Here is a 16,550-nt window from a genome sequence, read left to right as displayed (position 1 = left end):
TAGAAGTAATATAAAGAAATATTAAAGCAATAAGGATAATATAGATAAAATAAAGGATTAACAAAATAGAATAAAAACACTTAAATTTACAAATCGGTAGAGAAGGATTATGAAAGAGAAGCTCGGTGAAGAACAAGCTGGATTCCGGCCAAATAGATGCTGTCAGGATCAGATTTTCACTTTAGGACAGATAGTTGAGAAATCATGGGAATATAACAAAGATCTGTATTTAAGTTTTGTCAATCTGGAAAAGGCATATGACAAGGTGCCAAGAGAGAAGCTATTCAAAACGTTACAGTTATATGGTGTCAGTGCGGCATTATATCAAGCAATGCTTAGTCTTTATTTGAATTGTAAGTCAGCAGTTAGAATTGAAGGAAGTACAGGGATGTACATTATCACCTCTGTTATTCATTATCTATATGGATCACATTATCAAGGAAAGTGATATTAAACATGATATCAAAATTGGAGATGTTAATGTCAGCTCTTTGCTTTATGCAGATGATGTTATACTTCTAAATAAATTCGCTACAAGTCTGCAAGATTCCCTGACTAAATTGAATAACTGTTGTAATAGATATGGTATAGAGGTCAGCATTTAAAAAAGACAAAGACAATGAATATAGGCAGAAACATTGAAAATATGAACTGCATTCTGAATGGAGAACTTACAGAACGAGCAAAACATTTCAGCTACTCAGGCACGATTTTTAGTGAAGATGGTGAATTAAATATGGAAATAGACAACAGAATCAACAAAGCTGGTATGGTAGGAAGTCAACTGAATAAAGTTATATAGAATAAGAGAGAAATTAGCCAAAACACTAAATTAGCTGCATACAAGACAGTATTTAAACCAATTTTAAATTATGGATCTGAGAGCCGGTTCGAAGTAAAACACTTGACCAAAGACTAGAGACCACAGATATGAGAGTCCTGAGAAAGATTAGGGGCATGGACAGATGGAATCAATGGCAATATCATATTAAAAACGAGGATATTACGAAAGAACTTCATATTGTCAGCATCCAGGAATGCATTAGCAGAGCTAATCTCAGGTGGTATGGTCACTCAAGCAGAATGGGAGAGGAAAGATTAGCAAAACAAGTGTTCCCAGCCAGGTTGGTTGGAGGAAGACCAAGATATAGGTGGATTGATAACAGTAAAAAGTGCCTTAGAAGACAGAAATATAAGACCCGATAATATTGGAGTCCTGACAGGAAACAGACTGATTTGGAGGAAAATTGTAGATAGGAAGTTAGTAATGATGTCAATTTTTCATGTAGTACTATCATATCGTGTACACCCCTTGAGGGTATATATCAGGAATTTGAAGATGATGATGATGTTTATATTAAAACTGGTGACCTGCCTGTTCTGCTTTGTTTGAGGGTGTTTTGTAGTTCTTCATATGTAAATTCATCTATATTACTGATGTTGAATTTCAAGTGGAATTCTTGTGTCAAGGAGTTATCACGCCATAACTTCTGGAAATACTCCTGCCAGGTTTCTGTTTCGTTTATATTGATTATTGTTCTTTCTTTTAAATCGTTATTCATTTGTTTGAGGATTCTATAGATCTTTTTAATGTACATTCTAATTTTGCTATAAAATTTTCATATTATTATTATTATTATTTGACACCTCCAGGGAGTCCAAAGACTCATCGAGGGAGAATGTGCCAACACCATTGAACGATGTTTCTGTATTTTTTTTTCTACATGCTTTCTTTGCTATTGCTCTTTTCATTTTAAATTCAACGAATGATTCATCTGTCTTTAAATTTAGCCATTGTTTACATGCTATCTTTTTTTTCTTCAATTATCTGTTTGATCTCTTTGTCCCATTGTCTTAGACCTCTGTGTCTTATCCATTTTCTTTTTGTTCCCAAACTCTCTCTTGCAGCATTTTCTAATATACACTCATGAGCAGTTGAATTAGAGATACCTGTCTAGTAGCAGGTAGCACCCCCTTTCGTCTTGATGACGGCGCCGATGCGACGTGGCATGGACTCCACAAGGCACCGGAAGCGCTAGGGAGCCAAACGGATCCATGACCGCTGCACAGTCTCCCAAATGCATGGAGATTGGTCGGAGCAGGGTCCAGGGTATATATCTCTCTCAACAGCATCCCCAACGTGTTCAATAGGATTGAGGTCAGGGGACCTCGGGGGCCAGCCAAGCATCCTCATGTCCGTGGAGTGTTCATCCACCCACTCGGCCACAATTTGGGAGTGGTGGGCGGTGTATTGTCTTGCTGTAGGCACAGAAATGGGTACACATGATTTGACAGCAGGTCCCTGTATCGTTTGCTGGTGAGGGACGATGGTAGATGTACCAGGGGATCCATTTCATCCCACGTAAACAGTCCCCCATACGAGGATACCACCACTGGCCTGAACTGTACCCTTCTGGCACGACAGATCCACTGCTTCATGTGCTTGATGACGCACTTGTACCCTGCCATCGGCATGTACTAATGTGTACCCCGACTCATCAGTCCAGACGACCTTTTTCCATGTGTCGAAGGTCCAATGGTAGTGTTCCTGTGCCCATGACAATCGTTCTGCCTTGTGACGTGCAGTGAGTAGAGGTACCCTAGTTGGGCAGTGGCTTCTTTACCCCATAGCGAGGAGATGGTTCTGGATGGTGTGGCTGCTCACACGTCGGTGTTGTCCAGCATTGAATTGGCGAGTAATCTGTGGCCCATCAATCCGCTGTTACCATCTTAGCTAGCCGATGCCGTCCTCTGTCATCAGTTTTCCCTAGAAGCTGTAGTTTTTACCCGATTCCACGTACTCATGGTACACTCTTGACACAGTGGCCCGTGAAAAGCCCAGTGCCTGCACGACTTCAGAGATGGAGTATCCCATACATCTGGCAGCGATCGAATTTGCTGAGATCTCGAGTCTTCCCCATTCTGTGCTCGACTATTACTCAGTCAGTACAAGGTCTGATGACATCCCTGTCACACACCAGCACCATTTCACCAACACGGCAGGTATCTCTAATTCAAAGTCATGAGTGTATATTTGATGTTTTACCATTCTTCTTCCACTGTCCTACTTTCCTCGATTTTACTGAACCAATCCCTAATTCTATTCTGATACAAGCCTTTGATATTCTCATCATCTAAGAGTTTAATCTTATATAGTTCTGTGTCTCTATTTTCTTTTGGTTTTTTCCTTCCCTCTCATTTTGGTTTTTTCCAATTAATTTTCCCTACCAATAAGTAGTGGTCTGACTCTATCTCTGCTCCTCTGTATACTCTGGTGTCTATGATCATATTTGATAATTTCAAATTAACTATTATACAGTCTATGATGTTTTTTATATTTCTCGCCTGACAGATATATCTGTGAATATCTTTATGTTTAAAGTATTTGTTATTCTATAATTTTTGCATAATGTGAGTTTCTCCATCCCTTAATACCACTTTCTTACCAAAGACTTCCCGGCTAATTTCAAATGATTCATCTCAACTACTAAAAAAGCTAGTACAATCTGCAAGATTCCTAAATAAAGTGAATATCAGTTATAATAAATCTGGTATGAAAATCAGCAATAAAAAGACAAAGACTAAAAAAAAAAAAAAAAGTAGGAATATTGAAAACATCACTTGCATCCTAAATGAAGAAAGTACAGAACAATTAAAACATTTTGGCTATTTAGGCTCAATTTTTAGTGAAGATGACAAATTAAATATGGAGATAGACAACAGAATTAACAAAGCTGGTATGGTAGGAAGTCAAATGAATAAATTTATATAAAATAGGAGAAATTAGTCAGAACATTAAACAAGCTGTGTACAAGACAGCATTCAAACTAATTTTAACATATGGATCTGACAGCTGGACTGAAGACCATAGATATGAGAGTTCTGAAAAAGATCAGGGAAGTGAAGAGATGGCATCAATGGTAGTATTTTACAAAGGCGGATATTAGGAAAGAACTTGACATTGTTAGCATAGCTAATCTCATCAGATGGTATAGTCACTTGCACAGGATGAGAGAGGAAAGGCTAGTAAAACAAATGATTTTTTGCCAGGATGGCATGAAAAAGATCTAGACGAAAACCAAGATTTTGGTGGATTGATACAATAAGAGAGAAATATAAGGTTATATAATGTTGGAGTCTTGACAGATAACAGATTAATTTGGAGGAAAGTTGTTTGAACTGATGCACAAACTGAATAAGAATTCAGCAAATTCTGCTAAAAGTGTGTTAAGTTGAACTGGCTATTCCATTGACCAGGCTATATAATTTGAGCCCCAGAACAGGGAAGATTTCACAGGAGTGGAATTGCACAATGGTGGTACAAAGACTGACGTATCCAATTATTAATACATATCTCTATATCTGGAGTAGTGGTGAAGATGTTGGAAAAGTTAGTTATGGTTTGCATTCAAAAATGGGTTGACAGATAATCTCTGTTTTGCAATGAACAGCATAGGTTTACTAAGGAAAAGTCATGTTTTAGTAATTTGCTCACATTCTATAATAATTTTACCACTGAATTAGACAAGGGGAATGGATACACCATGATACTTTTGGATTTTGCTAAAGCTTTTGACAGAATACAGCATGAAAGATTGTTGCATAAATTGGAGAATATGAGCTTGGATTATAAAATATTAGTATGGATAAGAGGATGGGTGATTGAAAGGTATCAAAAAGTGGTATATGGGGGATGTGGTGTGCAAGATTTAAGGTAACCAGTGGTATTGCACAAGGATCAAACCTTGGTCCACCGTTATTTTATTTTTATATTACTGACATGGGGAAGAATTTGACAGGTGACATACAACTATTTGCTGATGATTCAAAGATAGGTAGGGTAATCAAGAATGCAGTTAATATGCAGTACCTGCAGAATGATTTGAATTGTGGGCATGGGAAAATACTAGCAGTTCAATGTTAGTAAATGTAAAGTCATGCACTTTGGTGTGATTCGATATCCAATGTCATATTATATTGGTCAGATTATGCTAGAAGAAACTGGTAAGGGTAGGGATCTTGGAGTTTTAGTACACAGGAAGTTGAAGTTCAAGGGCCATATTGCAAAGAATGCAAATACAACTGAAAAGATAATTGCAATGCTGAAATGAACTTTGACATGTAAAGATAAGGATGTCATTTTGCTCTTTACAAAGCCACGATAAGACCTTACTTGGACTATTGCATACAGGTCTTGTCTCCTAGTTTCTGTAATGATTCTGATACAGCAGAGCGGGTGAAAAAGAAGTGTGTTAAAAATTATATCAGGATAGTGGAATGCGGATTATGAAGACAGTTTGAGAATTTGCAGATTGTAAGACATTAGCAACTAGGAGAAAGCGAGAGTGGTATGATTGAGGCTAACAAACTTCTAAAACAGCCATACAGGATTTCAGTTGATGGAATTTTTCTTTTTATGGAAGGTTGGGAAAGGAGAAGTGGGCCTTGGAAGCTGAGAATGAATATCATCAAGAAAGGGATGAGATCTAGATTTTTCTCTCAGAGTGATGTATGATTGGAATGGATGGTCACTGGATGTTGTGTGTGCAAGTAGTGTGCATGAATTCAAGAACAAGTATGACAGCTGGAGAGTGTAGCATGTGGCTTCCATCGATGAGTCCCTGAAGGTCTCTCTTAAGAATAATAATATTCAGTACATTGGAGGGTATATATCATCATCAAATTCCTGACATATACCCTCAAGTGGGTGTAAAGGATATGATAGTACTATAAGAAAAATTTAAATCAATACTAATTTCTTATCTACAATTTTCTCCAAATCACTCTGTTACTTATCAGGAATTATTTACCATATCTATGGCCTTCCTCCGAGTCTTTTTTCTACCAACCTAGCAGAACACACGCTTGTTTTGCTAATCTTTCCTCGCCCATTCTGTTTAATTGACACTTGAGATTAGCTCTGCTCATGCATTCCTGGATGCTGACAATGTCAAGTTCTTTTCTAATATCTTCATTTTTAATATGATATTGCCATTGATGCCATCTGTTCACACCGCTAATCTTTCTCAGGATTCTCATATCTGTGGTCTCTAGTCTTTGGTCAAGTGTTTTACTTCTGACCCAGCTCTCAGATCTGCAAGTTAAAACTGGTTTGAACACTATCTTGTATACAGCTAATTTAGTGTTCCAACTAATTTCTCTCTTATTTCATATAAATTTCTACAGTTGACTTCCTACCATAAAAGCTTTGTTGATTCTGTCGTCTATATCCATATTTAATTTACCATCTTCACTAAAAATCGTGCCTAAGTAGATGAAATGTTTTACTTGTTCTATAGGTTCTCCATTCACAAGGGATCTGCCTATTTTCATTGTCTTTGTCTTGTTATTGCTGACCTTCATACCATATCCATTACAACACTCATTCAATTCAGTCAGGGAATCTTGCAGACTTCTAGTGGATTTATTTAGAAGTATAACATCGTCCACATCAAGCAAAGAGCTGACATTAACATCTCCAATTTTGATATCAGGTTTAATACCACTTCCCTTCATAATGTGATCCATATAGATAATGAATAACAGGGGGTATAATGTACATTCATCACTGTCTGACACCAGATTTAACATTAAACCATCTTCATGTACTTCCATCAATTCTAACTGCTGACTTACAACTCAAATAAAGACTAAGCATTGTTTGATATAATGCCGCACTGACACCATTTAACTGAAGCATTTTGAATAGCTTCTCTCTTGGCTCCTTATCATATGCCTTTTACAGATCTACAAAACTTAAATACAGATGAATTCTCAACTATTTGTAGTAAAGTGAAAATCGGATCACGACACACTCTATTTAGCCTGAATCCAGCTTTCTCAAGGATTTCTTCCACAATACTTCTCAAACATTTCTCAAGTATACTTGTGTAAATTTTACCAGGAACACTCAGTAGAGAAATACCTCCATAATTCTCATATTCAGCTTTATTTTTCTTTTTATATATGGATACTATGAGATCACTACTCCAATCATCTGGAATTCGTCCCTGTGCTCAGGACTTCTGAATTATGCAGTAAGTCACTGTAAGACATTCATAATACTGGAGCATTTCTGGTCGAATATCATCTACTCCAGCTGCCTTAACACATTTCAGGCCTTTGATGGCTTTTCTACTTCGGTATGGATACGTATTCCTGACTGCATGGCTGGTCAGTGTTTTTACCACTGTGCTATCATCGCTGCTTGTTTCATTTAGCAATTTTTTCAAAGTAATTACTCCATACCTCAAGGATATCTATTTTCTCATGTTTTCATGTCACCTTTATCATTTCTAATTCCTTTTACAGCACCCTTTCCTCTATTTCTGAGCTTCTTCAACAACCTCCAGAATATTTTGCCACCCCTTCTTGATATTTATTTTCTATGTTGTTACCAAAGTCTTCCCATGACTTTTGTTTAGCTTTCTTACATTTGCCTCTGTATTCTCCAAGAGCACGAGCTGACTTATTTGCCAGGAACTTTTGATATGCTTTCTTCTTTTCCTTCACTGTCTTTTCAACTTCCTGTGTCCACCATGGAGTTCTGAATTTTCTATCCCTTGCAGACAACCTTACCACATGCCTCTCTGGCTGAATCAGTCAGTGTTTTCTTGAAGGCTTGCCCTGAATTGTCAAGGTTTGGTTCCTTTTTTCAAACTCTTTCTTTTTTTTCTTGAATAATGTTAGTGTATTTTAGTCTACAGTTCACATCTGAGAGTTGTTAAACTTTTATTCACTTTAAAACTTTCTTACATGTTCTTGTTTTCAATAAGAAATTCAACTTTCTTTTATTTATGGGCCTGAAACAATGGCACCTGACAATATTTTTAGAATTGATGTTGCATTCTTCTGCTAATTTGTTGATGTCTTCTTTCAAGATTTTCTGTTGGAATGTTCAAAATAATGGCATTGAATTTTTTGTTTTTGGCCTCCATAGAGTTGTATACCACTGATGTGATTAGGTCGCGGAGTTCATTTGCAGGAAAAGGTGAACTTGCATTGTAATGATGGTCGTGACTTTGTTCAAGCTTAGCTTCCACTGCTTGTTTTGGAGGAAAAGGTTTTGTTCATAGCATAGATGTGATGTTCGAGGTTTAACTCATTTACCTATGTTCAGGAGTTGTTTTACAGAATGGAGGCACAGCAAACAGAAAAAGGGCTGCTTGAGGTCGATAAATAGCTTATGCACTGACTCATTTATTTTGAGACAGGAATGTTCTTCTTTTCAATATGAAATTCAATTTTATCCTGCTCAAGACTAAATGCTGATCACTTCCAATTTATAATCCTCTGTACACTCTGGTGTCCTGCATCAGGGAGAAAACATCACTATCAACAATAACATAGTCAATGAGACTTTTCTTATTCCTTGCCTCTTTATGCAGCTAGCTCCATTTCTTTGCCATCCATCCAGGCTTCTTATGTTGATACTTCCGATCTTGAACTCTGGTGATGTTGAGTTGGGGTGTATTTTAGGTTTGTTCCAGTAGATGACTTTTCGTTGTTTGCCCTGGTTCCCAGGCGAAAACAACGAAGGCCTTGTTTAACAGGGCGATGCCCCAGCCGGCATGAAATTCTGTAATGTTGTACTATCATTTTATATTTTGGTTTAAGCCAATAAGAATATAATTTGGTTTGCTAAATCCCAAATTGCTATTCTCGTGGAAAGGCTTAGACGTTGGTTATGCATTTTCACTATATTATTTCAGGAAATTACAACGTACTAGGATATACACTAAAATAAATTTTAATATATTTCTATATTTCGGCAACGTCACGCTGCCATTTTCAAGAACTTAGGTACAAGATACGTGCACACAGGCATAGCACAAACAATAAATGAGTAAGAAGAATGAAGCTATTATTTCTCCTAAAGTCCTGATGGTGCCCTCTAGCGGGCGATGTTGGTATTCTTGGGCGATTGGGCTGGAGGTTTTCTGATGAAGGTTTCCCAAATTTGAGGAAGTCTCATGTAGCCAAATTTGTTGAGGTTTGGTTCGTTTCTTAGGGCTGAAGCTGATTCTATGAAAAGCCTTTCATATCTGTATTTGCTACGGTGTATTATCCTGGCTTTTTTCCACCGTATTCTATGGCAGGTATCCAGAGCATGGTCAGCAAGACCAGAGTGGCTGTATTGGTGACATCGGATGTAGTCCTTGTGTTCTGAAATTCTGATATTTGCTGTCCTGCCTGTTTGGCCAAAGTAGGACAGCTTACAGCTGCAAGGGACCTGGAACACCCCAGGTAGGTCTAGGGGGGGGGGGGGGAAAGGTTGGTCTTTTGTTGAGCGGATAAGGGATGCCAATTTCTTATATGGTTTGTAACAAGAAGTTATGTTTTTTTAGGATTTTTGTGATTTTTTCTGAGGTGCCTCGGATGTAAGGTATGGTGATGGATTTAGAGTAATCCTTGTTGTGAGGGGGAGGGTTGTGGTTTACTGGTTTTAATATTTTTTGGATTTTTTTTTGGGGGGGGGGGGGGTTTGCCATTGGCTGAGAACGTGTTGAGGATGTGGTTTCGTTCTGTGGTTAGGGCATTGTCATTCGAGCAGATAAGTTTAGCCCTGTTGTGTACTGTCTTAATGACTCCATATTGTTGTGAGGGGAGTGGTGGGATTGTTGGTGAATGTATCTGCCTGTATGGGTGGGTTTTCTATATACTGAGAAAACCAAGGTTCCATCAGGCTGGCGGGTGACCAGTGTGTCTAAGAACGGAATGCAGTTGTTTTTTTCTCCTCTTCCAGGGTGAATTTGATTCTGGGGTGTTGGTTGTTTAAGTGTGTTAAGAAGGAGAGGAGTGCATCGGAGCCATGTGGCCAAATAGTGAATACATCATCTACATAGCGAAGCCAAATGGTTGGTTTTTGTGGGGCAGAGTTCAAAGCTTGCTCTTCAAAAGTCTCCATATAAAAGTTGGCCAAGGGTGGGGAGAGTGGAGAACCCATGGCTGTCCCATCTATTTGTTTGTAGAATTTTCCTTGCCAAACAAAGTAGCCTGAGTTCATTGTGAACTGAAATAGGGCTGTGATATCGGGAGGAAATTTAGCTTGGATTAGCTCTAAGGATTCTTTGAGAGGGACATTCGTAAATAAGGAGGAGACATCAAAACTGACCATTATGTCAGTGTGTTTGAGTGTAAGGTTTTCTATGCTGGCTTTGAAATGGGCTGAGTTTTTTTATGTATGAAGGTGTGTTCCCAGTATAGTGTGAGAGAGCTTTGGCCAAATGTTTAGCTATTTTGTATGTGGGGGAATCAATGCCATCCACTATGGGACGTAATGGCACATTTTCCTTGTGAATTTTTGGGAGTCCATAAATACGGGGGGATATGGAGTTATATGGTTTTAGTTTGTTGGTGATTTCCACAGGCCAAGAAGTGACCTTCTTAAGGAGCCTGTGGAGTTTTCTAATTTGTGAGTTGGTGGGATTGTATTCGATAGGGAGGTAAGTGGCACGATCTAACAATAGAGATTTCAGCTCACCTGTGTAATCTTTTTGGTTCAGCAATACTGTGGCATTCCCTTTGTCAGCTTTGGTGATTATTATTTTCTTGTTTTTCTTTAATTCTAATAGAGATTTAATTTCTTTACAGGGCATGTTGGTTTTAGGTGGTTTGGCTTTAGTCAGAACACAAGCTACATCCAGTCTAATATCTTTGGCGACGTGGCTTGGGAGGTGTCGGATCCTGCGTTCAATCCGTATCATGATATCCTCAGCAGGTATTCTTTTGGGCGCAATGGCGAAGTTGTGGCCACGTGCGAGGGCGTTGAGTGCTTCGGGTTTCACACTTAGTGACGACAGATTCACTACCGTATTGGTAGGAAGTTGCGGTTTAGAGATCGCGACCTTTTTTAAATTTTCAAATTTTTTGATGTGTTGATCTCGGACTAATCTAAACTCTTTCTCCGCTGCAGTGCACGAGATGTGTAAAATCGACCAAATTTCGTGGCTTAAGGTGCTCTTGAAAGGTCAACTTCGAGTGCCTGTATAGCTGAGTTAGCTTCACTCAGGAAACGGCAAGTAGCGGCAATTTGTTCTCTAAGTAAGGCTTGGCTGGCACGGTTATAGATACGAAGTGCCTTTTGTGAAGAGAAACGGTGCTTGAATTTCACACAGTTAGGGAATACCTGGTTATCTCGGATTAATATAGAAATATATTAAAATTTATTTTTAATGTATATCCTAGTACAATGTAATTTCCTGAAATAATATAGTGAAAATGCATAACCAACGTCTAAGCCTTTCCACGAGAATTACGATAATCCACGGAGATGTTACCGCACGTAAAGCATGCCATTACGGTAAATTGAAGTTGAAGCTAGCAAGACAACTGAATCGTCTCGCCTTCCTGAAGCGCTGCCAGGATAACCAGGTAATCCCTAACTGTGTGAAATTCAAGCACCGTTTCTCTTCACAAAAGGCAAGGAAAATTCTACAAACAAATAGAGGGGACAGCCATGGGTTCTCCACTCTCCCCACCCTTGGCCAACTTTTATATGGAGACTTTTGAAGAGCAAGCCTTGAACTCTGCCCCACAAAAACCAACCATTTGGCTTCGCTATGCAGATGATGTATTCGCTATTTGGCCACATGGCTCCGATGCACTCCTCTCCTTCTTAACACACTTAAACAACCAACACCCCAGAATCAAATTCACCCTAGAAGAGGAAAAAAACAACTGCATTCCGTTCTTAGACACACTGGTCACCTGCCAGCCTGATGGAACCTTGGTTTTCTCAGTATATAGAAAACCCACCCATACAGGCAGATACAGTCACCAACAATCCCCCCCCCCCCCCACAACAATATGGAGTCATTAAGACACCATGCAACAGGGCTAAACTTATCTGCTCGAATGACAATGCCCTAACCACAGAACGAAACCACATCCTCAACACGTTCTCAGCCAATGGCTACCCCCACCCCCAAAAAAACATTAAAACCAGTAAACCACAACCCTCCCCCTCACAACAAGGATTACTCTAAATCCATCACCATACCTTACATCCGAGGCACCTCAGAAAAAATCACAAAAATCCTAAAAAAACATAACTTAACTTCTTGTTACAAACCATATAAGAAATTGGCATCCCTTATCCGCTCAACAAAAGACCAATCTCCCCCCCTAGACCTACCTGGGGTGTACCAGGTCCCTTGCAGCTGTAAGCTGTCCTACTTCGGCCAAACAAGCAGGACAGCAAATATCAGAATTTCAGAACACAAGGACTACATCCGATGTCACCAATACAGCCACTCTGGTCTTGCTGACCATGCTCTGGATACCTGCCATAGAATACGGTGGAAAAAAGCCAGGATAATACAACGTAGCAAATACAGATACGAAAGGCTTTTCATAGAATCAGCTTCAACCCTAAGAAACGAACCAAACCTCAACAAATTTGGCTGCATGAGACTTCCTCAAATTTGGGAAACCTTCATCAGAAGACCTCCAGCCCAATCGCCCAAGAATACCAACATCGCCCGCTAGAGGGCACCATCAGGACTTTAGGAGAAATAATAGCTTCATTCTTCTTACTCGTTTATTGTTTGTGCTGTGCCTGCATGCACGTATCTTGTACCTAAGTTCTTGAAAATGGCAGCGTGACGTTGCCGTAATATAGAAATATATTAAAATTTATTTTTAACGTATATCCTAGTACATTGTAATTTCCTGAAATAATATAGTGAAAAACCGAAATTGCTAGTCCACCCTCGTTCATTCAGTATCCAGGTAGGCACCTAACAGGGTGCACCATGAGAAGTTGATGAGTGGATATTAGATCAGAAGCTCTGGTCGGTTCTTCATATTCCTTTAAAGGCTATGTGGAGGTCTCCTTTCAGTTATACAGCTTTGAACCTTAAGCACCCCCATATCAGTACATATCAGAAATAGGTAGTAGGGTATATATATCAGAAATATGATAACATGTATTAGTAAAGAAAATCTTCCACAAAAACCAACAAAATCGAAAATATCACTTCCACATCTGCAACATAATCATGCATGACTAGACATACATGCTATATGTCACGACGCTTGTAGTTAGAGGCAGCCTGACATCATATTCCTAACTAAATGACTTGTGGAAACTACCTATTATTCTTAACAAGTGAAATATTTGTACATGATACCTTCTTCCACAGCGGTACTTGTGCAATTGTGCTATCCAGAATTCATGTCATAGAATCATCATCCTCTTGATCTGGTTAAGGTGGGTTGAGGCTACTGTGAACAATATTTTTCCAGTTCAATCCATAAGCAGCCAAATTAGAGAATTTGGAGAAACCTGAATAGACATTCTGTACCAATGTAACTGTTTTTCTCCAATTCTTGTTATTATTGAAATACTGTATAGTAATTCTTCTCTGATCTTCTGGTTGGTTTTCATTTCAGTCCATAATGTTTTATTTATTTTCAAGGCCTGTCAATTTTTATTCTTCCTTCTGTTTTACAACCTAAGTCTCAGTACCATAAACAATCGGAAGTACCACTGAACTACATACTTTGATTTTAAGTTCTTTAGAGATGTGTATTTTTCAATATATTTGTGAGTTTGGTCATAGCAGACGAATAACTAATTTAAAATCCCCGTTTTTTTTTGCCCTTCCCCAATGTTCTCTGGGTAAAAATTTTCTTCCCCCTGTCACATTTTCATTTGATGTTTATATTTCTCCACCAAATCTGTATATAACTGTATCTAAATTTTCAATTGCAAAGCATTCTCTTAAGCTCCACACAGTGAGGTTAGCTTTCTTGATAATTTTCATGCCCATGTAACTGTTTAAGACGGAATGATAAGCAATTACCAGAAGGCACTGGTAAAATGCTGTATCAAGAGAAAATAAATTATAAATAAAACAAATAACTAAAGAGACTTTAGAAGGAATAGCCATAGTATTCAACACTAAATACAAGGCTCATCTTGTTGAATGGCAGGCAATTTCAAGTAGAGTGATGTGGGCAAATATCAGAATGGGGAATAGCCCAATGAGACTTACTTGTGCCTATGGTCCCACAGGAGGTTCTCCTAAGGTAAAAGTGGAGGAATTTTTTGAGGCTTTAGAAAAAGCAACAGACACAATGAAAAAGTGGTCTTGTTGGGGATCTAAATAGCAGAGTAGGAAATGATTCTCAGACATACAAAATTATTTTGGGAAAATTTGGAGAAAAGAGCAAAGCTAATAATAATGGCAAATACTTGGATTTCTGCTCAGGACAAGCAATGGCTATTACTAACACCATGTTCCAACATAAAAATGTGCACAAATTCACACGGAGAGAAGAGGCAAGGAATAAGAGAAGTTTTACTGACTATATTATTGTTGATAGTGATGTTTTCTCTCTGGTGCAGGACGCTAGAGTGTACAGAGGATTTGAAATTGGAAGTGATCACCATTTAGTCTTAAGCAGGATAAAATTGAATTTCATATTGAAAAGAAGAACATGTACGAAAGTTTTAAAACGAATAAAAGTTGAGCAGCTCTCAGATGTGAACTGTAGACTAAAATATACAAACATTAATCAAGAAAAAATGAAAAAGTTTGAGAACAGGAATCAAACCTTGGAGATTCAGTGGCAAGCTCTGAAGAAAACATTGATTGATTCTGCCAGAGGCAAATGGTGAGGTTGTCCTGCAAGGATAGAAAAATCAGAACTACCTGGTGGACACAGGAAGTTAAAGAGGCAGTGAATGAAAAGAAGAAATCATATCAAACTTTCCTGGCAAATAAGTCAGTTTGTGCTCTTAGAGAATACAGAGACAAACGTAAGAAAATAAACACAGTGTAAAACTAGCTAAACAAAAGTCATTGGAAGAACATAGAAAATAAATATCAAGAAGGTGGCAAGATATTCTGGAGGTTGTTGAAGAAGCTCAGAAATGATGGAGGACAGAGTGCTGTAAAAGGAATTAGAGATGATAAAGGTGATATGAAAACTGGAGAAAAAGATATCCTTGAAGTATGGAGTATTAATTCAAAAAATTGCTAAATAAAATTAGCAGTGATGACAGCACAGTGATAAAAAACACTGACCAAGCATGCAACGAAGAATACATATCCATGATTGAAGTAGAAAAAGTCATCAAAAGTCTGAAATGTTGAAAGGCAGCTAGAGTAGATGATATTAGACAAAAAAAAAATGCTCAAGTATGGAGTTATAAAAGTTTTACAGCGGCTACACTGCATAGTTTAGATGGTCTGAACAGGACAAATTCCAGATGATTGGAGTAGAGCTCTCATAGTACCCATATATAAAAAGGGAAATAAAACTGATTGTGAGAATTACAGCGGTATTTCTCTACTGAATGTTCCTGGAAAGATTTATGCCAGTATACTTGAGAAACAGTTGATAAGGATTGCGGAAGAGAAGCTTGGTGAGGATCAGATATTCACTTTACAATAAATAGTTGAAAAATCATGGGATATAACAAAGATCTGTATTTAAGTTTTGTAGATCTGGAAAAGCATACAACAAGGTGCCAAGATAGAAGCTATTCAAAATGCTACAGTTGTATGGTGTCAGTGGATCATTATATCAAGCAATACTTAGTCTTTATTTGAATTGTAAGTCAGCAGCTAGAATTGAAGTATAGTACAGGGAGATGGTTTAATGTTAAATCTGGTGTCAGACAGGGATGTACATTATCATTTCTGTTATTCATTATCTAAATGGATTACATTATGAAGGAAAGTGGTATTAAACCTGATACCAAAATTGGAGATGTTAATGTCACCTCCTTGTTTTATGCAGATGATGTTATACTTCTAAATAAATCCGCTAGAAGTCTAAAAGATCCCCTGACTAAATTGAATAACTGTTGTGATAGATATGGTATGAAGGTCAGCAATAACAAGACAAAGATAATGAAAATAGACAAAAGCATTGGAAATATCAGTTGCATTGTGAATGGAGAACCTATAGAACAAGTAAAACATTTCAGCTACTTAGGCACGATTTTTAATGAAGATGTAAATTAAATATGGAAATAGACAACAGAATCAACAAAGCTGGTATGGTAGGAAGTCAACTGAATAAATTTATATGGAATAAGAGAGAAATTAGTGAAAACACTAAATTAGCTGCACACAAGAGAGTGTTCAAACCAATCTTAACTTATGGATATGAGAGCTGGGTCAGAAGTAAAACACTTGACCAAAGACTAGAGACTGCAGATATGAGATTCCTGAGAAAGATTAGGGGTGTGAATAGATGGCATCAATGGCAATATCATATTAAAAACGAGGATATTAGGAAAGAACTTGACATGTCAGCATCCAGGAATGCGTTAACAGAGCTAATCTCAGGTGGTATGGTCACTTAAACAGAATGGGCGAGGAAAGATTAGCAAAACAAGTGTTCTCTGCCAGGTTGGCAGGAAAAAGACCCAGAGGAAGATATAGGTGGATTGATACAGTAAAAAGTGCCTTAGAAGATAGATATATAAATATAAGGTCTGACAATGTTGTAGCTTTGACAGGTAATAGATTGATTTGGCAGAAAATTGTAGGTAGGAAGTTAGTAATGATGTAAATTTTTCATGTAGTACT

General features: G+C 38.0%; 1 protein-coding gene across 1 annotated transcript in view; it reads right to left on the bottom strand.

The window, feature by feature from the left end:
- Positions 1-16,550, bottom strand: part of Iswi (nucleosome-remodeling ATPase imitation SWI) — a 365,763-nt gene that overhangs the window by 92,802 nt on the left and 256,411 nt on the right. The window lies entirely within an intron of this gene.

Source organism: Typopeltis vanoorti, chromosome 5, assembly GCF_054136105.1.
Source record: "Typopeltis vanoorti isolate ZY-2024b chromosome 5, IOZ_Tvanoo_1.0, whole genome shotgun sequence".
Taxonomy (NCBI): Eukaryota; Metazoa; Arthropoda; class Arachnida; order Uropygi; family Thelyphonidae; genus Typopeltis; species Typopeltis vanoorti.
The sequence above is the reverse complement of the archived record's forward strand: the minus strand, read 5'-3'. Positions and strand labels throughout refer to the sequence as shown.